At 51.7% G+C, this 23,853-nt stretch overlaps 1 pseudogene; it reads right to left on the bottom strand.

The window, feature by feature from the left end:
* Positions 1–21,692: 21,692 nt before the first annotated feature.
* On the bottom strand, positions 21,693–23,563 carry LOC131665927 (protein sister of odd and bowel-like; annotated as a pseudogene).
* Between the last annotated feature and the right edge of the window lie 290 nt (positions 23,564–23,853).

The raw sequence follows: 23,853 nt of genomic DNA, 5'->3' as shown, positions 1-23,853 counted from the left end.
CTCCCCGCTCCCTCCCGTTCGCCTTCGTATGCACTTTGTCAATCATTCCGTTCCACTAACTGCGCATTTTGCTCGCACTCGCTCCTTTTCATCGATCACGCCACGCATAAAATGTAGTTCAGTGCTGTTCTTTCCTTGGCGCTTGACGATTCTCGGAAACGATTTCAGCCAATTTTTTGCATGCACATAATACGATACCATCGGATCTTAGATGTATGCTAGTCGATGATTGATCGATTGCTGCCGTTAATCGATTTGACGCCAAAGATCGTTCCGCGGATATGACCAGAAATCGAAAGCTTGTAAAAAAACTTTTTTTTGTTGCGGATTTCGGACACAACGTCGACGTATCGACGCAAGGTTTCGGGAGAAAATAAAAACGCGCAAATGCGCGACTGCTAGACTGTAGCGCGGCGAAGTGTTGAAAAGTTGAAGCGGACGTTAACGAGTTTAGAAATCGTCAAAAGAAAGTCCGTCAGCGAAGAAGACAAGCACTTGGACGGCCCGGCCCGCGACATTGCAATAACAACAGCTGCGCTCTCTCGCGAAGGAGTCGAACGCTTATGGGAATCCCTTTACCGGATCGAACTTCCTCGTCGGGGAGAGCGGCAATTATCCGCGGCGTACGCCAGTATAACGGGAACGAGGAGTGGCTCGCTCGCTCGTCCGTTTCCTCGTCCGCGGCATAATATCCCGCGAAGCTTAGCTAGGCTCCTCTCACTTTTATCGCCGCTCTCTCTCTCTCTCTCTCTTTCGCGTGCGCGCGCGATTAACGAGCCGAGCATAATAATAATAATAATAACAGACGCGCCGAGAGTTTTTACAGCCCTTCGCCGGCTCGCCGCCCACGCGCGCGCCCGCTGCATGACTAATTAATCGCAATTGCCTTTACGCAGAAGCTTTTAGCGCTCGTGCTCTCCATTATAAGCACACGCGAGCGATGTGTTTTCCGCGGCGCTCGCTCGGGAGGAAAGTGAAAACGCACTTGCCGCCCCGGCTGCTTTGCCCGACCACTGCCCTTACGCGGACTTGTCGCTTTCACTTCACGGCGATGCTGGAGTAATCAATTGGCCCGTTACTGGAGGTTGCCACAAAGGTCAAGTGCCGACACCAGTCGACATGATAACAAGTGAAACTTGTGTTTATTGCTCATCTTGGCCAGCTATACGCGAAAAATATTGCCGAGCGTTTATTGGTCATTTGGTAAGTAGTACATTAAACAGCTGATCGCTTTCACCTCGACGTTGCGAATTTCAACGGAATTAACGTGGAGCGCCGAGTCGGCAGATGCGGAACGTCATTAAAATATCTGGCTAAAGATTCCGTTGGAGGCAAGAGAGCGCAGGGGCACAGATGGAAGCTCGAGCGGGCTGTGGGTGCGCATAGGTACCGAGAGAAACCTCATGGGAGCGATTTAGAAGACGCAGTGCCGTCGCTGCCCAAAGCCGTTCTTCGAAGGGCAAGAGTGTCGATTATTGTTAGCTCGCTCGCACACGGCCTGGGTGTGCAGCTATATGGATGTATAAACGAGGAGGAAGAGAGAGCGAGTCGGGACTCTCTCTCTCGCTCTCGCGTGGGGAGGATTACAGGTTTGCGGAGAGATTGAGATCCGAGCCGAGCCGCCGGTGCCGATCGAGAGACGCACGCGCCTGCCGTTCCCACACGTCGCTTAATTGATCGATTTCAAAAAGAAAAACGTAAGCAAACAAAATTTGCCCGAGAGACTCGCAGAGTGACGCGCACTTTTTGCGAGCTCGGAATCGCCAAACTTCTTTTCGATCCTTTGGCTTCCGGGCAGGCCTTGTCGTCGTGTTTCTCAAGAAATTTTCCGTTGTTCACGGACGCGTTTTACTCCTCGTTTACGACCTAATCCGGAAAAAAGGAAGTCGTAAGCTCGAAAAAAAAAAAAAAAAGAATTTTCGGCAATTTCGGCACCCCGAAAAGCCTTTATTTTGGAAATCGCATGCGACTTACTAAACTTTCGATCAGTGTGCGCCAAGTTCCACAGCGCCTCGGAATATCTTGACCAGATTATGACGTCACGCAGACCTTTGCCTGCCAGTTGGCCCTGGCTTAACGGTGTAATCCCTTGGTAATGCTCGCGCAAGCTGCCAGAGAAAGAGACTTGCATCTCCATAGTCTCGATTCTTTTCACTTCCTTCAGCGCAGAATATCCCTTCGAATCGAGTGGTCGTCGCCTGTTCTTTTCACTCGTGGCCTTTGCTCACCTTCGAAAATTGCCAACTGCCTCTCGCATTCCTCATTAAAGTTCGACAAGCTTGTCCATATTCGCGTCGTTACGATCGGGAAGCAGAGCGTGAAAAAAAAAATAGAAAGCGAATAACGATCGGAGTAAGGTGTACGAGGCGTCATTTTACTGGGCACCATGACGCCTCGCGCGCGCGACAATATTATAATCGTATATCAGCTGGTGCTGTGCTTCGGCCAACGAACGCAACTCGAACTCGGAAATTTATAGCCCTCTTATCCGGTATATATACGCGCGATAACAGTTCATAAAAGCCAGCGAAGTAGTCCGAAAATTCAGCCTGAGCACGCGTCCGAGCTGTTGCTGCTGCTGCTGTCCCACGCGAATGATCGCACTGCTGTCGAGTCGACGTTCATCCTCCGGTGCGCACGCTGCGTGCGGCAAAACAAAACAACGAATAACGTGCTCGCAAAGTGCAGTCGCAAATGTTTGGCGCTAAGAATTACCGCTCGCTAAATAGTCATCGGAAAATACGTCGACTGACGCAAATATAATACAATGCACGTCGGCAGCGCCTTGTCGATTCGTCAGTCGACAAGCTTGCACGCGACTCATTTCTCGTAGCCGCGCTTGTTGCCAACATCCGTCGCTCTGTCGCTTTGTTTGCTCTTATCGTCAACGAAAATAAATAGAATATGCTAATCGCACTGTCTCTCGATTTGGAGATCGAGCGATTTGAGCTTGGCCATTCGTCTGATTGATGTCCGTGTGGTCGTGGTTGCGGGTTATAACTACCGTTTTCGAACGTGTAATCGGCGCAAAATCTCCAGATCGAACAGAATAATCAATTCGGAGAATCAAGTGATTAAAGCGATATTCGCTCGCTGCGCGAAGGCATTGTTTGATGTTGCCCGTATGTAAATCTATCATTGTCGATGGTCGACGAAAAGAGATAGAGAGAGAAAGAAATTCTCCGACTAGACGCGGATCGATCGACGAGCTCTCGGCTAATTATGTTATATAAACGTCCTCGATTGCCCGCCTACGCGACTACTGCGCAGGTGAATTTATATTTAGGTTATCATGTCTCGTTTGCTCTTTGTGTCCGCGCTCCAACTCGGCCAAATGATTCGAAGTGATTGATTTTTTTGTATTTAATATTCACGTGTAAGATCCGAAAACGAAAATGTTTTTCAAGCAACCTTCGTTATTAATTAAAATAACAGAGCATTGTTAATCGTTATTTGCCATAGAAAATTTGTATTTAGAGTCGACATTTGGACAATAGTACATAATGCCAGAAATAAAAATGTAATTGAATATCGACAGGAGAAACATTTGACAGTAAATTCAAACAATGTTTTGACGCTATACCCAAGGCAGTGTCTGATCCTCGGAAGTAATGGATGAGCGAAGTAGACAGAAGAAGGTGAAAAACTGATCCGACAAATGCATCATGTAGGATGCCAAACGTTAGACATTCGAGCGCGCAGAAGGCTAACGATACGAGCACAGGAAGCTACCTGCGATAGAAACCGTGAAACACGAGGGCAAGCATCGAGTATCCCGAAGATGAACGGAAGCAGTTGGATGGGCGGAGCGTGTACCCAGCGAGGATCCATCTTAATGAAACCGACGCAGCTAATTAATCAAGCGAGGTAATTGATAGGCCAATGATAGATAGCCGAACAATTAGCTGCGCGCGGCCGATTCGCGCGGGATGTTTTCGGACTGACCGTGAGTAATGAAGCGCTGCCGGCGCTGCGCCGAGCGTTAGATTGATTAGAGTTTCAATTAGCTTCGGAAATGCCTTGCCTGGCGATGCCTGTGCTGCTACGTGTGCTTCGTTAAATTGTTTTGCCAGGTAGCTGCCCGCCCTGTTGCTTCGTCTATGCGTATCAACTTTTGCGTTCTCATTCGGATTTCGAAAATCAGCGTAATTACGTGACGAGCTAGGAGACACTCTGTACGCCTCGTGCAATAACGCACCGAGGCACTCTCGTGTTGCGATCATCGTCAGCGCGCTCGAATCAAAGATCACAACTGACGAGTCAATGGAGCGACGGTCACGCGGCAGTATCGAATGCGAACTCCTTGCATTCCAAAACTAATTAAATTATAAGCGTCTCTATGGGAACGTGCAGTTTTCGGTAAGATTGCGGTAGTTAGATAACCCACGAGCCGATGTAAAAGAAGAAGGCGAACGGAGAAAGAGAAGGAATAGGAGGGAACGAGAGAGAAGAAGAAGGGCCCGAAAGAATGCCCGACTGGCCGATATTAATAAGCGGTCGCCGCCGCGGCGCGCGCGCGCGTGCGATGCATTTTTGTGCCTCAGAGCAACAAAGAGGAAGAGGAAGCGGCGCGCGCAAGCGGCACTTTTTTCCCTTGCGCGTGGGTGTCGTCGCCGGATAGCTCGCGGTGGGCGTCTCTCTGACCTCCGACCCTCTCTCGCGCGGTTCTTTATCGACGGTTTCTTCGCCCGACCGCAGGCCAGTGTACAGCGTGAAAGCGTCCACACCCACACCAATGCAACCACGTCAACTCTCTCTCTCTCTCTCGAGCTGCGCCGATTCTCTCTTTCTCTCTCTAGTGCAATTATCCTACGCGCGCGCGTGGGCGAGAGAACTCTTCCCACCTTTCTAACTCGCCAAGAGAAAGAGAGCACAAACTATTATCTGCGCAGCCTCAAGCTCTTATCGCTCGTCGGCCTGAACTTTCATCGTCTTTTCATTGCCAAGCGCACGCTCGTTCGCTGCGCACATTCTGAATCCTCACGAATTTCTGATCGAGCTTCGAAAATATCGATCAACGAAAACATTGCGCAACCTTCCCATTGAAAAATTTCAGCTTGAACGTACAATCGAAGAAGATGTGTCATTCAACTAGACTCAACAAAAATACTTTGTAACATGAAAGACCAGTGAACAAATCGTCTGAGAGAATATTTGAATTTCAAATGAGAATTCGCGCGCGCGCGACCAATAATAATCGCGTAAACGTCATCAAAATGTAAATGCCTAATAGCAAGGTTCCAAATTGAAAAGGCAAAAGGCAAACGATCTGACTTTGTACAAAAAAGAGAGAGGGAGCGAGAGAGAGAGAGAGAGAGAGGAGGGGGGGAGAAGAAAAAATCAGTATTATAGAGGATAGGTCACGGGCCGTAATAAGGGGGTGTCTACGCGAGCGCGTGGGCCTGACTCGCGACAAAACGCAGCGCGCGCGAGCGGCGACAAAGTCGGTAGGCGGTTCTCTCTGTTATGGGCTTCTCTTCCTGGAGATGATTTTCAAGGTGGGACGCGATTCGGCATATAGTACCTTTTACAATTAATAACACCGTAGCCGAGAGTCTCGATTGTGTGCATGCGTGTGATGTTCGTCTTTATGCACGCACGTCGTCGTTTCACACGCGCCTTCATTGTCCTCGGGCCGCTGATTGTCCCGAGCGTATTTTCTTTTTTATTAGGGCTAGGATTTATGATTTTAGATCTGCCTATAGGTGATATTATGGAAGATAATTTGACGTAGACGCTGTATGGAATTTGTTATCACATTGCAGTATATTGTGCAGCTTATTTGGAGGTGCAGTTTATGCTTGTATCTCGATGCTTCAATATGTTTTTACGAGTTGGATGATAAAGCATTTTTGAGAGCTTATTATTAAATACACATTACCATGAGGGCAAAGTGAGAAATTTCGCGGATAAGCTAGCCTGAATAAATCTATAGTTATTAGAGAAATCTGGTAAGTATCGAAAAAGCCTCGGCGAAGAGTGTCGGCAATTAAAAAGTTATGGTTGCGTTGTCTCTTGCACACGATGCAGATAATCCACTATTAACAGCAGCCGATGCTTTAACAAGCTGGCCATAAAAACTAATAAATTCCATTGCGAAAGTTGTGCAGAGAGAAAAGCTTATCACGCTCTATCTTGATACATCTGTTCAATGCTTAAAAGGCATAAATAATAATGATGCTTGATTATTCAGGGAGTTTTTAGAAGCCGTTTGAGTATTCTTGACTCTTGCGTCATGAGCATAATATCGCAACTTGCCCTGTTCAGAAGTTATAAACGATGAGTAACGATAATATTCATTTGGATATTTCTGCAAGCGAAGGCAATTTACGAGCGATGGTTGGTGCTTAATGAACCGACGTTATTAACAGAATAATTAAGGGAACATATCAGGTGTCGGTGAGATCTTTGAAAATAATTAACATTGCCAACGGATTGATAAAATTCTTATATTGCACAGTCTTATTCTAGAATGCCCAGTAACGTTCAAAAATCGAGTACGGTATCTCCAATTGCTAAAGATAACACTTGAATATCAATGACGCATTGCGTGTGCACTCACAATGCTTTTAGCAGCATCTCGTAATCTTTGTCGTAATTCTCTTACCCTTTCGATTTTTTTTAGTTTCTACAGAAAACCACAAAATGTTAAATGCATTTTTCTTATTTCTTGAAACCCGAATCAGGTCAGCGTTATAACTTGAACATTGCATTGCAATGCTTGACATTGGTCATTTGAAGTTTCTTTGCGAGCTTGCAAACGACAAGGATTTGCTGAATTTTCAATACGAGTTTATCTAGTCAAACGAGAAGCCATTCCATTGACGACAACCTGGAAGATGTATAACTCGCTTAGAAGCGTGATTATTCCAATGATTTTATGCAAATATTATCAAGATCGCGTAGCTCTAGAATGTTGCAAAGCTATAGTCGCGACAAAATTAATCGGTGATGCTGTAATTTTTATTTACTTTGATCGAATAAATGAGTAACGAATAGTAAACACAACTTTATCGTTACATTCGTATACGGATTTATGATTGATAAAGCTGTGGATGCGACGTATTCGTTTTAATTGTTCACTGGTGTACTTATATAGTGAATGGCCATTCTCGAAAGTGAATTTTCGCATAAAACTGGACAAAGTCATGCATAAAACAAGATAGAAGCAGAGATGTGAGAGAAAAGCTAAAAAAGTAAAAAGGAAGGGGAGCCGCGCGGAGGAGACTCGGGCGAGGAAGAGGGAAGGTAAAAGGAAAGAATCAGTGAATAGGGCTCTTAAGATAATCTGGATGAAATAAATTTTTCTCATGCAATGGCAGACGAAGGCGCTCGCGCGCGTTTTAGGGATTACCTCCCTGGGTGTCAAGAAAAAAAGAGAATCAATTAGCCGCCTCGACAAGAAGGACAGACAAAGATACCTAAATATATTATATGAAATGGGACACGTTCGCGCGCGCGGTTTGCTGCTGCTGCTGCTGCTGCTGCTGCTGCTGCTGCTGCTGCTGCTGCTGCTGCTGTTGGGCCTGTATCTTCGCTCGTAATTCACGCGCAGGAGAAAACACGTCAGTTTGGGAAAAATCTTATCTTCGAATGCATCTCTCGCTCTCCTCGCTTCCGGAAACTGTCCGTAGGCTCTCGGCCGGCGCCGCGAAAATCCAAAAATCCTACCGAGATCCCTGCGAGCTGATAACAAAACTCGCTATATTATGCATGAAGCTATATAGCTACTTTTTTCTCTCGACTTTCCTTCCAAAACAAGAAAAATAGAAAAGGACAAAAAGAAAAAAGAAAAAGAAGAAGCAGAAAGAAAGAAAGAAGCCATTGGTCGGTCGTGCGAGGGGGGAAATTAACGGCCACAGACCCGAAAACACCCAAAATTCCTTATGGACGCGCGCACACGACACGATGACTTATCTACGTTTTTTCTTCTCTTTTCGTCGAAACTTTGGCTTAAGAAGACAATAAAAAAGAAGGACAGCGGGCTGGCAGCAGCAGCAGCCGCCACACACACGCACGACGAGAGAGATAATGCGGCGACGACGACGACGACGACGACGACGGCGACGCGATGTTCGATTCGAGACGAGTCCTCGGCCGAAGTTCGTAACCTGATACTTTTCGGTAACGGAGTCGCCGTTTAACGTCAATTCCCAAACTTTCGTTGCGCGCTCCGTCTGTTAATTATTGTAAATGATCCGTCGTAAAAAGTTACTGCCTCGCGAATAAAAATTCCGCCCGCTCCGTGACTCTATTGTGCCCGGGCGTCGTAGACAATTTACGATATTGGCGCGCGGCTTTCCAACAATGCAGCTTCGCGCGTGACACGCAGCTCGTCAAAATAAAGGGGAAAAAAGTACGAAGGAAAAGAGCCGGCCGTAAATCTGCCGACCAATTAAAGAATGGGAGAAGCCGAGAGATCGTAGAGGAGCGCTTGGCGTGGAGGAAGCAAGGTGTCGTCACGCAATTAGTTTGACAAGAGGCTGCGTGCGGCATAGAGAAGCTGATATACGAGGCGAAATCCATTATAATTAGCGATAAGCGCGCCTTTATACGAGCTGCTTCTCATGAATGACGCTCGCGCGGTATAATCGTCTAGAATTTCTGGAGACTGCGGCGGCGGCCGCCGATTTATTTCCATAGAAGGAAGCCCGAGCCGCCCGAGCCGCCCGAGCCGCCCGAGTGTCATCGGCGTATCTCCGTCTCTTTCACGCGCGCGTATACCTGTAGCCGTGGATTCCTGAATGGAGATAGCGTTTATGTGTGCCGAGAAAGAGAGAATTTCGGGCGAGAGGATTCGGCGGGCGGGGGGAGTAATTTGTCGTGCGACCACCTTGGGGAATGCTCAAATGAATTGGTCGTGAACGGGGAAAGGACCTTATCGGCGCGATATCTTGTTGCAAGAAGGGGAATACGGGCCCCTCTCCAACGAGGAATAAGGGCCTTAAACCCTCCCAGCGGCGACAGTGTGTAGCTTGAGAAACAGAGCTTTACCTCCCGGTAGGTTTATTACTCAATCCGCGAGGCTCTCTCGCGCCTGGCTGCCTAATAGATTCGTCTTACCCGAAGAGTTGATCGCTCTCTCCCTCCTCGTATTTTCGTCTGCTGCTTGCGCGCCGCGTACTCGCAGCTTTATTTATCCCTCATCGACAGCCGGCCAACTGCACAAACAACGTTCTAGGGCGCTTCATTTTGCACCTCGAAGACTTAACTCTCACCGAAGGTCCGTGTTCTCCTGTAACTCCTCCTTCTTCCTTTTCCTTGCTGCTCCAGTCCGCGTATCGGGGTTTTCTCGCGCGCGCGCGCGCTACGTTTGGCACGACCAAACAACAGCCGTCTTCGTTTACAGCTGCGCTTTATCGCCCACTCTTTCTCTCCCTTTACGAATACGATGCGACGTTTCGTTATTACTTTTAAAAAAAACTGCACGACGCATCGACATTTTCGCAAGTATCGCCATTGCGCAACGCCGCGAAAACAAGGATTACGCAAACATTGCTCAAGAAGAAGTTTTCGACGGCTTTGGTACGCCAGCAACACTTGCTGAAGACCTTGGTAAACTGTAGCACTGCTACTCGATCAAATTTTTCTTTAACTTGGTTAAAATTGCGTTAGAAATCCAACGAAAACTCAACTGCGGAGAAGATTATTTGTGAAACAGGGCACCCGAGTTTTCGAACCGATCGTCGAAAAGAATAGAAGAAAGATGCCGAAGAAAACACAAACCGCAAAAGAAAACAACAGGCCCGCAGCGCCATTTATGATTTGTTTCTGTTTTCGGCAGCAAGCGAGTAGGCTAACCGCAGTAGGTTAAGGCGAGACATTTGTGTGAGGCGATATTCACGAGGGAGCTTTCTCCTATCTCTCTAGAGTGCCCGTAATTGTGCGGTATAGGTTCTAAGTGGTTGGCCAAACACACGACCAAGAGACGAAGTGCCTCGAGGTGAAAGTCCTGTGTGTGTCTCTCTTTCTCTCTCTCCGAGAAAAAGTGGGAAAATATACACACGAGTGCACGTTGGAAAAAGCATCGTCTACAAACACGGAGGCTCCAACGAGAGAGGTTTGCTCAAGTGTCACAGGGATGACGGTCGAGGCGATAAGGCGGCAGATCGGTGGCCGCGTGGTAGCCGAGCAGTCGGCAGCAACCCTCCGAACCGAGGACACTGCTTATCATTTTTACCTGCGGCAGCCGATGTTTGCGCGGCCAACAAAGGTCTGCAGGTCTTTCGGTGTGCACGCGCAAGCACCGACTCGTCCTCGCAATCGAGCAACAAACAACGAGCGGCTCTCTCGTAATTGCCGCCAGGAAGTGAATCGGCGAGAGGTTCGCTCGTAGGTGGACGGACGCGGGCTGCATTTCTTGTCTATGTAAATCTTGCCGAGCGCATGCATCATGCGCTTTTGCCTTTTGCGCGGAACTAGCCGGGCACTTTTATCCTGCGCAGCTGCTTGCTCGGCCATCGCTCGCCGCCGACAAGTTATATATCGACTCGGCTATCGCGCATACATCGATTAGACGTGTGTGTGCGCAATGCGCTCGCGCGCACTGCGCTTGCGGCGGGTCAGCTCGGCGCATGTCCAATGCGCGGATCGAAAGTCGCGCTGCGAGAACACGGCGAATAAAGCTGTCGCTCGTCGGCACGAACGACTTTCTAATTAATGAACGACGACAAATTCTGACAATGGCGACCAATGAATAACTGGCACTGTTGAGAAAGAAAGAAAAAGATTCACACGCGACTTGGCTCGTCGTCAACGGTCGTCCGCGCTATTGGTAGTGATGTTGCGGGCTCTGGCCGAAAATTTATTGCCGGGGAACGGTCGATTTTCCCACGGTTACGCAGCGAACAAAGATAATAAGAGCCATTAAAAATCAAAAATCTCGCAGTAAAAAAGGAGGCGAGCCGCAAGAGTACGAGCAGAGCGAGAGAAATATCGAAAGAGTGAAATCTGGAAATAGATTTTTGGAGAATCGACAGCTATCCGTAAATGTATTCAGCAATAGGATCAGCGGGGGGTCGCGCGTCCGCGCTCGGTGCCGCGGTCACAGGCGCGCGGCGCGTCGTCGTCATCGCGCACGGCCTCGTTCGCCCACGTACGCGCGCGCGCGCGCTTATTAGTCGGTCGCCCATTTTTTGCCGATCTTATTACGCATTGCGGGAGTTCCGCGTTTTATAGCGGAGCTTACGGCGCGCGCGCCCTAACGAGCGACCCGCCAATTTATTCGCGCGGCTTTACGAACTGCTGACGCAGGCCGTTCCCTTTTTAACAATAAATGGACTTGTCTCCCGGCTCTTTCGAGCTTCGATTATAAGGCGCGCTATTTATGGAGTAGCCGCGCGCGGACCTTAGCTCAACAGCTTTACGCTTATTTTCATTGGCGCTAATCCATGAAAAGCGCCCGCTGCCATTGTGGGAGAAGAGCCGACGGATCCGATTGACTGAGCGCCGCGGACAAATAATCTTGTTATACCAGAGGAAGGCTTTTGGGGACTTCATCATTTTATACGCCTTTTATGAGAGTCAATTCGGGAATCAGCTGCTAAAAAATACAAAATGTCAAGCTTTCTTTTCATGCCATCCTTTATTTGACATTTTATTTGGCACCGTGCGCGGCTAAACTTTTTTATAGCCCACTTCATTTCCTCCAATAATACCAGCTTGTTTTTTTTTCTTCCTCGTTCAAGCTTTCGATTCCTTTGACACCGCTAATGCTCAAGATTGATGTATGCACGCAACAGGTGAATAAATTCGTAATACTTTAAAGTTATTTCACTGGAGATTAGAAAACATCGGATCCTGCTCATAGATATGTCTATTTTACGTGAATTTCATTTTAATAATCATTGATTTCACTGTGTGCAGTGATTCGTTGCCTCGATACTCGCATTATGCTTTTATCTAAATTATCACAGCTTATTCTCTGCATTCACCAAATGATTCATACGATGTAAGTTTGTCGTGCGATGCTTTTAGTAAGAACCGTTGTCATCAGACTTGGCATTCACACGTCTGAGAGATTGAGCGGTAGAATCAGTTGTCGATGAATATTCAAGACGAGCGGCAGATGACACAGCTATTGAAACGATCTCATGCTTGTCTCGGATATCGTGGATTAACCGGCGTCGTTCCGAAGCCTTGAAAATGCTGGCCAAGCGAGGTTTGGCAGCGCTCTATATCTACAAGTTGAAAACGCGAAAAAGCCCACGAGGCAGGTAGTCCCGCATTGTAATCCAGCGGAGTAGATATCTGCGGACTGTTTATTCAAAGTTTGCTCGTTAAGTTTACTACTTGGCAGGAGTGATTGGTCGGCGAGCAATAAAAAGAAGAACGGGAATGGAGGCAGAAAAACCAACAGTGTTGGCGCGGGATAAGCATCGTTGAAGATCAAACCGAAGCTGGCGAGCAGCAGAAAGAAGGTATGTATTCCACCCCCATGACTGCGCGGTGCCTTATTTAGTAGGTTCCCGCGCGCTCGCGCGTAGACCCACATCCGAGCTGTGCAAGCGTCAAGCGAAAGAATGGACGGGAGAGAATCGCAGATAACCTAATCTCGGGGTCTGTGCGCGTGGATACTGCGGCTATTATTATTGCTAGCCGGCCGCGGCGATAGCGAGCGCCGATAATTTACCCACTGATTCACGCCCCGTCGCCTCGGAATGTCCAGATTAATTAAAATAACACAGCCGCGCTCTCGCTGGCTTCTATACACTTTCGCCTCGGCCTGCCTCCTCTCCGCGCATTTTTTGCCCTCGGCCAATTTACGACTTGCGAACGCTCGGAAATCAATCTGACTCTCATTGCCACCTTCTTCTTTTACGTTGTCTTTTCGCTGGTGCTTCTGCTTTGGCTATCTAAATATAAGAGAGCCACTTTAGGAGCATCGACCAGTGGCCTCCGCGGCTCGGATAAACATTAACGCCGTATACGTATAAAAGAAGATGAGATGCGGATAAGCATCACTTTATTTACACACGCGTTATACATGGCCTATAAAAATTTCAATCTCTTATCTCGAGGAACATTTATGCCTATTAGCGAGCGATCCGGGCGCAAACAATTTCGACCTTCCTTTTACTTCGTTCGCTTCTTTCGGCCACGCGTATCAGCCGAACTTCAAGCTGACATCATTTTAATTGATTGATACTCAAATTCACACCCAGCCAACATGTTTATCTGCGCTCTACGCACGAGTGATCGCGGTGTCTCCGCGGAGAAGGGCACGACGACACTTGGCGTATAATCGGCTGGCGAAATTAAAAGAACAAAGCGAATGAGAGAGAGAGAGAGAGAGAGAGAGAGAGAGAGAGAGAGAGAGAGAGAGAAAGAGAGAGAAAGGAGAGGGGAGAAAAAATGAGATCCTGAGAGCCGTAGCCAAGGTAATAAATGTCGTGGGAGTAGTAGACGGCGAAAGCGCTAACGGGTCGCGCTAAAGGCAAGAGAGCGCGAGAGAGAAAGATAAAGACTCGGGTGGGGGGAGGGGGAGGGAAGAAACAAAGTGCCAAGGCGCAGGACCAGCACACACAGGCCTCGTCCGTAAAGCTTCGCATCGCTCGGCATTCCGGCATTAATATAGTTGTTTCTTTGCATCGTGTGCGCGAGCGAGCGAGCGAACGAACGGCCGGCCATCCTTCGGCCGCCGCCGCTTGTGCATGCGCTTGTAACCTTTCTCTTATGTGTGATGCGCTCAACCTTTTCCTCCGCCGCGTCGCGCCTACAATGCAATCTCTCCTCTCTCTCTCTCTCTCTCTCTCGCTCTTCGCTTTTTTCCGCGTTGCCGTGGCACAGCCGACGCGAAACGCTCGCTCCTCGCGCTCACTTTTTACGCCTTGCATTTTCGAGACGCAACCGCTCACGTCTCCGGTTCTGCGCGCGGTCGGTGTGGGAAAAGCGGTGGCGCAATTATCGAAATGAGCCGACGATTTCGATCGCGAGCTTCGCCGGCAAAAAAGCGCGCCTCGGTCCTTCGAACGGTAATGCTCGCTCGGGGATGAGGCTAATTAGCGCGAAGGCGAGGAGAGCGAAGCCGCCGTGGCCCGTAAAGCGCGGTGCGCGCGGCAAAATTGACAGGGAGCGCGATGCGCGAGCGCGATGCGCGAGCGCGCGCGCGGCTCGGCGCAAATGGGTTGAAAAAGTACGCGCATCGCGCCACTGACCCGCGCGCTCGCCAGCCACGTCGCCGACATTACGTCCGCGCTCCGCCGGCGATTTCACCTCTCGCGCAACTCTTAAATTGCCCGCACGCCAATTTCATTACTTTGACGCGCGCGCGGCGCGCTCGTAACGCTCGGCCCCGGAGATTATTCAAATTGCAACGAATCCCTCTGCCAAGGATGCGCGTCCCCTTTTCTTTTGCTTGGACGCGCGTACGAGTACGAGTGCTCGATCGAGTGATACCCGAGCGCGGAGCTCCGCGAACACGCCGTGCGTAGTTGCTATTTTTAATCGATCGAACATCCGCGCTTCGACTCACTGGCTAATTGCTCATCGCGCGGATAGCCCATGGCCTGTCTATCCTTGCGGCGATATTTACGTACCGCGGGAATCATCCCCCGCAGAGTTGCCCACACTTTGTACATCGTATCGGCAGACGCGATTATTGCCGCGCAGTTGTACTACATCATGGAGCTGCAGTGAATCAAACAACATTTCCAACGGCGTTATAATCATTCTCCAATTTGTCAATTAGATTTCTGCCGATGACAAATAAACGCACCTGCAAATAAATAAGCGCCACTTGTTGCTGTGAATTTCGACACCATATTATTGGGGAAAAATTGTTATCGTCAAGATTAAATTATGACGCACGATAACGGTGCGACAAGAATGCGCGCTGGAACGTTGCTTCCTTGGCCGTGTAATAAATTAATAAAATTCCGATAGAATTGTTCCTTCAGTCCGCGCGCAGTTAAAAGGCTGCATCGCGCTCACCGTCTATCAGCAGGGAAATCGGCAGAAAAAGAAGAGGAGAGCCCAAAATAAAGTAGAAATTATTGTCCACATAAATAATAGGCGGGCAAGCGATGACAATATATTCTCTTGATACTCTCGATTATAGAGAGAGAGAGAGAGAGAGAGAGAGAGAGAGAGAGAGAGAGAGGGAGAGAGAAGGAGAGAAAAAATATTGTGGGCAGAGGCAGAAGGAGCAGACAGGACAGGACAGGAGAAAAGAAGGCGAGAGAGAGAGAGAGAAAAATAGAGACAAAGAGAGTGAAGCGTGAAATGGTGTAGAAATAGTTTTTTTTTTCTCTTCAAAATTAGATCTGCCGAGTCCGTGCGTGTGCAAACCGCACAGTTCTCGTCACCTGCGCTCGTCGTGTGGTCGCCTCGCTCTCATCCCCATTCGGTTGGCACTGTGACCACTGCGACGGGGAGTGATCTCGCGTGCGGCGGCGGGCCGACAGAGAAGGAGAAAAAAGACTCGCGAGGGGACTTGCGAAAAGGAGCGAACAAAGAATGAGAGAGAGAGAGAGAGAGAGAGAGAGAGAGAGAGAGAGCGGCCCGAGGCGTGGAAAGGCCAAGGCGACTTGTGGCATATCAGGCGCGTGTATGCTCGTTGAGAGCCACAGCCTAATAAATAAAATGTGCGCGCGGCGGCGTTTCGCGGCGGCCGCCGATATTTTAACCACCGCGGCGCAGCGAGGTGTGGGTTTCTCTCTCTCTCTCTCGCACACTCTTGGCCAGAGGCATAGGCGTGTGTGCGTCCTTACGAGAGTTAAACGACTTTCTTATATACGCTGTTTCGTATTGGCCCACTCGCCTTCGCACTTGTGCTGCTCTCTTTTGTCGCGCGTACGCGTGAAACGTCCAAACGCAGCTCTCTGGATACACCTTGCACGCGTTGCGTCGTGCGCCGCGAATTGAAATAAAAAAAAAAAAAAAAAAAAAAAAAACGTTCGAACGTTCTCTCGCGACTTTCGCCGCGTGGGAGAGGGGCCGGGACGACGTATATAATTTGCCGCGATGCATACGCGCCATTGTGACGAGACGCAGGCTTCGCTCCGCAGACGAATCGGGCGCGTTTCCAATGTTATATTGTTCGACAATTGAATCAGATTAAATTTGAAGCTCTTCTCGCGATTAATTATCTCCGATAAATACCACTTGGTTGCCGGCAGAGCACGAATTATTTCGTTGCGGCTCGGATTTTGGAGCGCCGCGTCGCGCTCGGCCGCGAAGGATCTCGCCGGGCATTATCATTAGGACTCAGCGATGGGCGTTATTGCCATGCAAAACAGAGATTCACGAGACTAAAAGGGGGGACGCGGAACGTGCCAATTAGCAGTCGTTGCCGAGCGAATCAGTCGGACGTTGTCAAGAGAGAAGGAGAGTCGTCGTCCAATGAATGCCTAATTGAGAGCCTCGGCGCGAAGCCCGAGTGTCGATAACGCGCGCGTACATCGGCGACGAGCTGTCGGCTGCGTCGGGACGATAAACGAAGCCGTTAAACGAAAGCTCGGCGGAGAAGCGCGGAGACGCTCGTAAAGATCGAGGAGAAGAGCAGAAGTTTCCCGGCGAGGCGCGCAGACGCGAGGATAGTAAATCGGCTGGTAGCGCCGCTCGTCGAGAGGTGTCAGTCTCCGGCGTGCGTTGCGGGTGGCCAGCCATCCGTCGCCTCTTTCGCGGCGCGCTTATCCGCCCGGAGATCGTATATATCGGCCGGCAACACGACTTCCTCTCGGGCCGTGCGTATGGAGACGTTACGTGCTGCCGCTGCCGTCACTCCGACGCGTTCTCTGCTCGGCCGAGAGGAATTCCGGTGATTCTCACGAGCCTCGAATCGCCGGCATACTTGCCGGAATATTTCCGAGCGCTAACTCTCGAGCATTATCCTGATTGCATCTTGCGCCGCCTGCGCCCGCGAATGACCATCGCGCCGGTTGCCAATCGATCTCGCAGCCTGTCAAGCCGTCCGAGCTCGCGCAGCCGCCGACGCGACGATCTCGTGACAGAATCTCGAGAATCTCGAGAATCTCGGGCGTGACGCGGATTTTCGCGTCGGAAATGAGCGTCAATGTGGCCGGCGAGGGGGTTCCCAAGAATCAAGATCCCGAGACGGAGAGCCGGGCATTGAAAGGCAAGGTGTGCGCGAGCCGGCGCGCGGGGAGTATTGGGCCAGAGGGGTCTAGGGGCATTTTTGTCGCCGCGCAAAGGAGACGAAGGCACACGCGCATGCAGATCACGTCGGCCCGTTGATAGCGATATCTGTGGGCGGCGCGTGCGTGTGGTCCTCTGCGTCCTCCCCTCCCGCCGAGGCTCTCGCGCCCCCACTTTCGCTTGTCGCCGGTCTCCTTCCCTCTCCGCCGCGCGCTGCCGGGCTACCCAATTTCTCCCTTTCCCCGCCGCCCCCGCGAGCGACGCGCGTTGTTCGCTCCGCTGCTTCCTCGATCGGATTCGAAAGCACACATACCTCTGCCTTCGGCGCTAATTCGCTTGCATTTATTGCGCATTCCAAGCCGCGAGCCCCGCCAGCTACTCGCCGCCTCGCTCGCTTTACAACTTTATCAAAAACGGCCCGATGCGCTACCCCGCGGCTTTGCGGAAGGAGCGCCCGTCCCCGCGCTAACAGGCCCCGCGATTCCAGAGCTACGCGTGCGAAAAGCTGCTCGGAAGTAGAATGAGTCACTTGCCGACCGTCGGAAATCATTTGCGTGCGAAACACTCGACGCAGACTCACCTTCCACGTCGTCCCGAGCGTCGCACCGGCTCGGTGCGCGCGATAAGGGAATCGCAACTACGACCGATTGCGGTTGCGCAACAGTGCGTCTCTGGCACTCGGCGATTAGGCAAGGCTGCTTGCCCGGCATGCCTAAACTTTCGGCATAGGCCCGAAAGCGAAATGGAAAATCGGCGTGACTCGCTCCACAGATCGGCCGGCGATAAGATTGAAAAAGTCTTAAGCGCGCGCGCGCAGCTTTTAATTGGAAAAATTTGGTTATCGAAGCAATCAATCGGACGCGGATAGCTGCCGAGTGAGTAGCACCGGGATGGACCGCTGCTCGCTCAATTAATTCATGACGGCTGCTCGGTGGCTCGGCCGGTATCAAACGGCGACACGTCTCGGGCAAGGTTCGGTTACCTAGACGCGCCAGCCTGCCCGGTAACCGGCGGCGATGGAAGCTCCCAGCGCGCTAACTGTCCGAAAGGCGCGCAACTTATAACGCGAGCGCGTCCGCACTTGGACGTCGTCGTTCCTTTGCCGCTCGTCTTGAATTTCCCGCAGCGCGTCCAGCGCTGCCTGGCGGCCATAAACACCGCGGAATAATCTCCCCGTTACATCTTCTTCTATTGTGCATCGAACCTGCATACGCTTATACGTGGATCCTTATAACGACGTCCTATTTTTCAACGGGGCCACTGGCGCGTCCTTCTCGTGGTAAAGCGAGAAATCGTGTTAAAACACGTTTTTTTTTATTTTCGTTGGCTCGCTCTCTCTCTCTCTCTCTCTCTCTCTCTCTCTCTTCCACTGCGCGGCACTATCTTCGCCGCGCACACGGGAAGCTCTAAAATAATAATCCTTCTCGCTGATTGAAAGATCCCTGTGGACGATTCACGAGTTAATCAACGTTGCATGCCTTGATTCGATGATAATCTACGCCTTTTTATCACCTTCCTCCCGCGGCCGAAACAAACGACAACGACCAGTCTTATAATGACGCAACATTTTTTTCTCGTCCAATACAGACGCCTTCAATTCCCTTATCTTTCCTCGTCTTTTTTTCAATAAGTTCTTTTGGTCTATTCGCGACGACCAGACGTTCATTTTAAAGTGCGATTTATAATAAAATAGCTGAGCTAACTAGATCAGGGTTAGTAAAATAAAGAGTCCAAAGTATCGTGGCTCTAGAGTGTGATCGTATAATATGGCCCATATTTGAAAGTCTAGGAGTAATCGATCGAGCGTTATCCTAGAATTTGGAGTTTTGCAGGAGCCATGACATACAGATCAATTTACTGGCGCAAGAATGCTCGGCAATTGGGAACATTGGTCGTAAACGCCGAGGCTCCGATAAATCAAGTGAGGCAATCCTTCGGGGAATGATAACCGAAGAAAGAATAGCTTGAACGCTGCTCGAAGTGAATTCGTGCGATTGGCCAAACGGCCTATAAGCCAGCTCTCGGATCGTATTTAACGATACACGAGAAAGAGCTCGAGAATCTCGCGCATGGGTCGTGCTCGAGGGAAAACACGCGCAGCAACCCTTTGACCGAAAGCCGCACCCAAGTCGAGGGAACGGGCAGACGGGGTTGGTTGGCCAACGAACGTCCGATGACGAAAGTGGCGGCGCGCATTCCGAAAGCTCGCGAGAGCCGGAGCGCGCGTGTACCAGGCGGCGCGACGCTGCAGCCTCTCGGGACTTTCCCGCATGTCACTAAATAACCGCGCGGTATTTTCAGGCGCAGAAGGATAATTGGTTGCGTGGGTCGACTCGGCGGCCGCTTCGCTTGCGGTACGAGGCGCGCGCACGGAAGATTAATTTTTCTCGCCTGAGAATTCCAGAATGAAACTTCTTCGGTCTCGCGCTCATTGCGCACCGGAGATAATATATAATTGTTGTTGCGGGCTCGGGCTTGTGTTTTCTGAGCCGCGCGGCATTTGCATACGCGGCCCGTAGCGCGCGGGGCCCCGATTCTCGCTTGCCTTCATTAAACTCTCTCGAGCCAGCGTGACGCTTGACTTTCTAGAGAAATGATGATTTAGTTGAACGCCCACTAGTTATTTAATTTTCTCCTCTCGCGCACGCGCGCAAACCGTAGCGACCGGGATTTTCCCACTCGGGCGCGCGTTTTCTCTCGTTGCCCGCGCGACATCCTCGATGATTTACTTGTGCCGCGAGAAAAGGCTTCGTTTGTTTTTCGAGCAAATGAAAGAGCGCTCGCTGGCCGGTTCCCGGCGCGTCGGGAATAACTCGCGGTGAGGAGCGAACAAGAGCAAAGAAGCGAGCGCAGAAAAAGCGAAACTGAAAAATAAGGAAAAAGATGTGGCGCGCGGTCGCGCGAGCGACCAGTCAAACGCCCGAGACGAGAGCCCGGAGAGAGCGAGCGCTCGGGTATCTTCTTCCGAGTTTATCGTTTTAAAAAACATCCAAGAGTAGGCAACGACGTGCGAGAACTGCAAAAGGAAGCAAACGAGGCGCGGGCAAAGGGTAGAGGGGACGGAGGAACGGAGAGGGCAAGAGAGAGGAGGAGGAGGCAAACGAGGTGAAGCGGAAAGAAGCGTGTGCACGCGCGCGAAGAGAAGAAGGAGCGAGCGAGCGAGAGTCAAAGGTAACCCTAAACGCATCTCCGTATCATGTCCGCGAGCACCTGGGCGGCTCGCTCCTTTGTAACACGATACGCGTTTTTGTTCGCCTCCTCGCTATGTAAGTTGCATTAAAGGCTGTGCACGAGCGACCCTCACGGATATATGCCACCCAATCGGATGTATAGAGAAATTGCTGCGGCGAGCCGATGGGAGGCCGGTGCGCCTAATTAATTAGTCCGGCTTGGCTAATTCTTCGCGTACATGTGGTCCCGACTCGTTCTCGCATTAGCCCGAGCGACGGGCGCAGGCTCGCGGAAACAAACGAGCCTCCTCGCTTCTCCTCGAACGGAGCCGCAATTTTAATAATCGGCCGCCCTGCCACGATTGCCATATATATTATGCATAGATTAGCATCGATCTAAGGCAGAAAGGAATTCTCTTGGACGAGGGACCTTCGGCTAAATAAATCGTACGCCTCGCATGTCATTATCAATATGCTTTATTGCCCTATTTGCTTAGTCTTTACGTATCACGCGCTTATTATTTATATACAGAGTGCTTCCTTCTGATATATCGCCTGGTCCAACTTGCATCTTATCCACTAACGAAATCATACGATCGAGTGATAGTTATATGATAATAATATTAATTAGAATGATAATTAACATAATAATCCTGTGGGATATTGCTATATTACACTTATAGTCGAGAACACAAATATCACGTGAATTTCACATTTGCCGCATTTTTTGTTGTTGCACACGATAATTATACACGCACACCGAATATTTCGGGCGAGAGCACGAGCCTATGTCCCCGCAGACCAGACCAGAACAGAAAGAAAGAGAGAGGAGAGGAGAGAGAGAGAGTCGTGTTTTTAAGTTATCTTACTAGCTAACAAGGGCGGAGATAAAGCGAGTCGTTTTGAAAGTCGCCGCGCGCGCACAATCATCGCTCAATATCGCGTGTACATTTGCTTTGCCGACACTGGCTCTGAGTATTACATAATTCAGTGACAATAGAAAAAGAGACACGAACAAGAAGAAAGGAAGAGTAGAGAGAGGAGAGAGCGACAAACTAGACCTTCTTTTTGTCCTCGCGCGCGCGAGGAAGACTTGACAAATTTGTACAAATACTTATATAATATCAAGGGCTCTTCTGGAGCACAGAGAGACAGATGAGAGAGAGGAGAGAGAGAGGGAGAGGAGAGAGAGAGAGAGAGAGAGAGAGAGAGAGGAGAGAGAGAGAGAGAGAGAGGAGAGAGAGAGAGAGAGAGAGAGAGAGGAGAGGATAGAGAGAGAGAGAGAGATAGAGAGAAGAGAGAGGAGATGAGAGAGAGAAGAGGAGGGAGATGAGAGAGAGAGAGAGAGAGAGAGAGAGAGCCTATCCAAACAACAGATCACTTAAAATTTCGAACGAGCTAAAACAAGAGAATAAAAAATTTGGATGCGAAAAAAACATGAAATACAAAGGAGCGACGTTCAGGAAGTCTGCTGGAGAACGGCGCCTTGCGAGACTGGCACGTGCACTGGCGGTGGCGACGGCGAGCCCGCAGCCATGACGCCGAGATTGTGGGTGAGCGAGTGCCTCCTCAGGTCGGCAGTTGCGACGGAACACTTTGCCGCAGGAGGCGCAGTGATAGGGCTTGATGTCGGTTGTGGGTGAGCAGGTGGGTCTTGAGATTGCTGCGCTGGTTGAAGCTGCGCGCGCACACGGGACACTTGTGCGGGCGACTCCTCATGTGCAGAATCTTGTGCACGGCCAGGGTGCGGCTCTGGCAGAAGCCCTTGCGCACTCCGCGCACTTGAACGGCTTCTCCTTGCTGTGGATGTACCTGCAATCAGCGTGCGCGGACGGCGCGCGACTCGTTAGCTCGCTCGACTTGGCTGACCGCGCCCCGCGCTGCTGCTCCGCCTCGTCACCGCGATCGAATTGGAAAGTGTCGATGCAGGCACTTGCCACTCGCGACCGAAGAAGCGTAACAGCCGAACGAATCTCGGAAAAACACCGAATCGATGTAAAGGCGCTCACTTCCGAAACTTTTTTGCCATTCGCCAACAAGCGAATGGCAAAAAAGAGGCGTATACGGGCGGCGTGGAAACCGAGTCGAGGCTCACCTGTGATCTCTGAGGTGATCCCTGCCGTCGGAAGGCTTTGCCGCAGATGTCGCAGGAGTAGGGCCGCTCGTCGGTGTGCGTCCTCTCGTGGATCAGCAGGTTGTAACTCTTGTGAACTGTCTGTTACAGAACTTGCAGATGAACTGTTTCTTGGGCCGCGAGGTGCGGCAGGCCCTGGAGGGCAGCAGGCCGGCCGCCGAGGCGTCCCCCGCGGACGTCGCGCTGGCGCTCGCGGCGGTCGAGGCCGGCGCGGCGGCCGTGACTGCGACGCCCGAGGGCGCCGCCGCCAGGCTCGGTTATCCGCTGCAGCAGCAGCTCGTGGCCGAGGATCGCGCCGCCGGCGCCGTCTGCAGGAAGGCCGCGGCCGCGTCCTCGTCCTCGAGCAGGGCCAGGTCGTCCTCGGGGGTCGGTGGCCACGAACTCCAGGTGCGAGTGCTCCTCGTCGTCGACGGCCGCGGCCCTGAGTAGCTTGCAGCTGCTGCGTCGGGCAGCTGCTCGGCGGGCTTGGGGCTGCGCGCCACGGCGCTCGCGCCGCCCGACGCGCCCGCCACCGCCGCCGTGGCTGGCGTGCAGCCGGTGCAGCGTGACGTAGGTCTCGAGAGCCTGCAGGTTGAGGGCCGCCGCCGCGGCGTGGCCCGGCGGCAGCAGGGCGGCGCGTTGCAGCGCGGCCAGCAGGGCGGTCTGCAGGCTGAGCGACACGCTCTGCAGGGTGAGGTTGGAGAAGCCGCTGGCGGCGACCAGCTCGCCTGCTCGGCCGGCGCGGCCCGTCGGCGACGCGCCGTCCGCCTGTGGCTTATCCGCGGCGGGCGGCGGCGGCTGCTGCTGCTGCTGCTGCTGCGGCTGCGGTTGCTGCTGCTGCGCTGCTGCTGCATGGCGGCGCGCTGGACGGGGCGGCGAGCTGCACTGGGACAAGCGGGGCTGACGGCCGGCGGCGGTGGCAGTCGGGCTGCTGCTGCCGGCATATCGGGCCGCTCCGAACAAGCCGCGCTCCTTCACGGCGGGAACTGACACGCACTGCGCTGGCCTCTGAACGCGATGCTCGCCCGGCGAAGGCGCTTTCACGACTGCACGCGGGCCCGGCGCCGGCCACTGCTGGTGGAGCCACCTGGCCGGCCCGTTGCTCGCGCTCTCCGCCACGGGGCCCGCTCTCCGCGGCCGCGGCGGCGAGGGAGGGACGCGGTCGGTCCGCCGGCGACCGGACCTATGGGAATGTTTTGTTGCCCTTGGTTTTCGCGCAACAGCTCCGTGGCGGCCAGCAGCAGCCGAAATCGCGCAGCCGAGAGAGAGAAACGCGCGCCGCCTGGAATTTACGACGGCAATTAATGCGCGTACAGCGGAGAACGCTCGCGCGCGCCCTTGTAAGTATAGTCAGCTGCACTTATTGCGCTCGGCGAAGGAGAGGAAGACGAGTGGCGAGAGGAGAGCAGCGGAGGAAGGAGGCAGCGAGGCGAGCTCGGCCAGAGGGACCGTTAAGCCTGTGGCCGGCGAGAG

Source organism: Phymastichus coffea, unplaced genomic scaffold, assembly GCF_024137745.1.
Source record: "Phymastichus coffea isolate CEN01 unplaced genomic scaffold, Cenicafe_Pcof_1.1 PCOF00055, whole genome shotgun sequence".
NCBI lineage: Eukaryota > Metazoa > Arthropoda > Insecta > Hymenoptera > Eulophidae > Phymastichus > Phymastichus coffea.
This window is presented reverse-complemented; position numbering and strand designations above follow the sequence as displayed.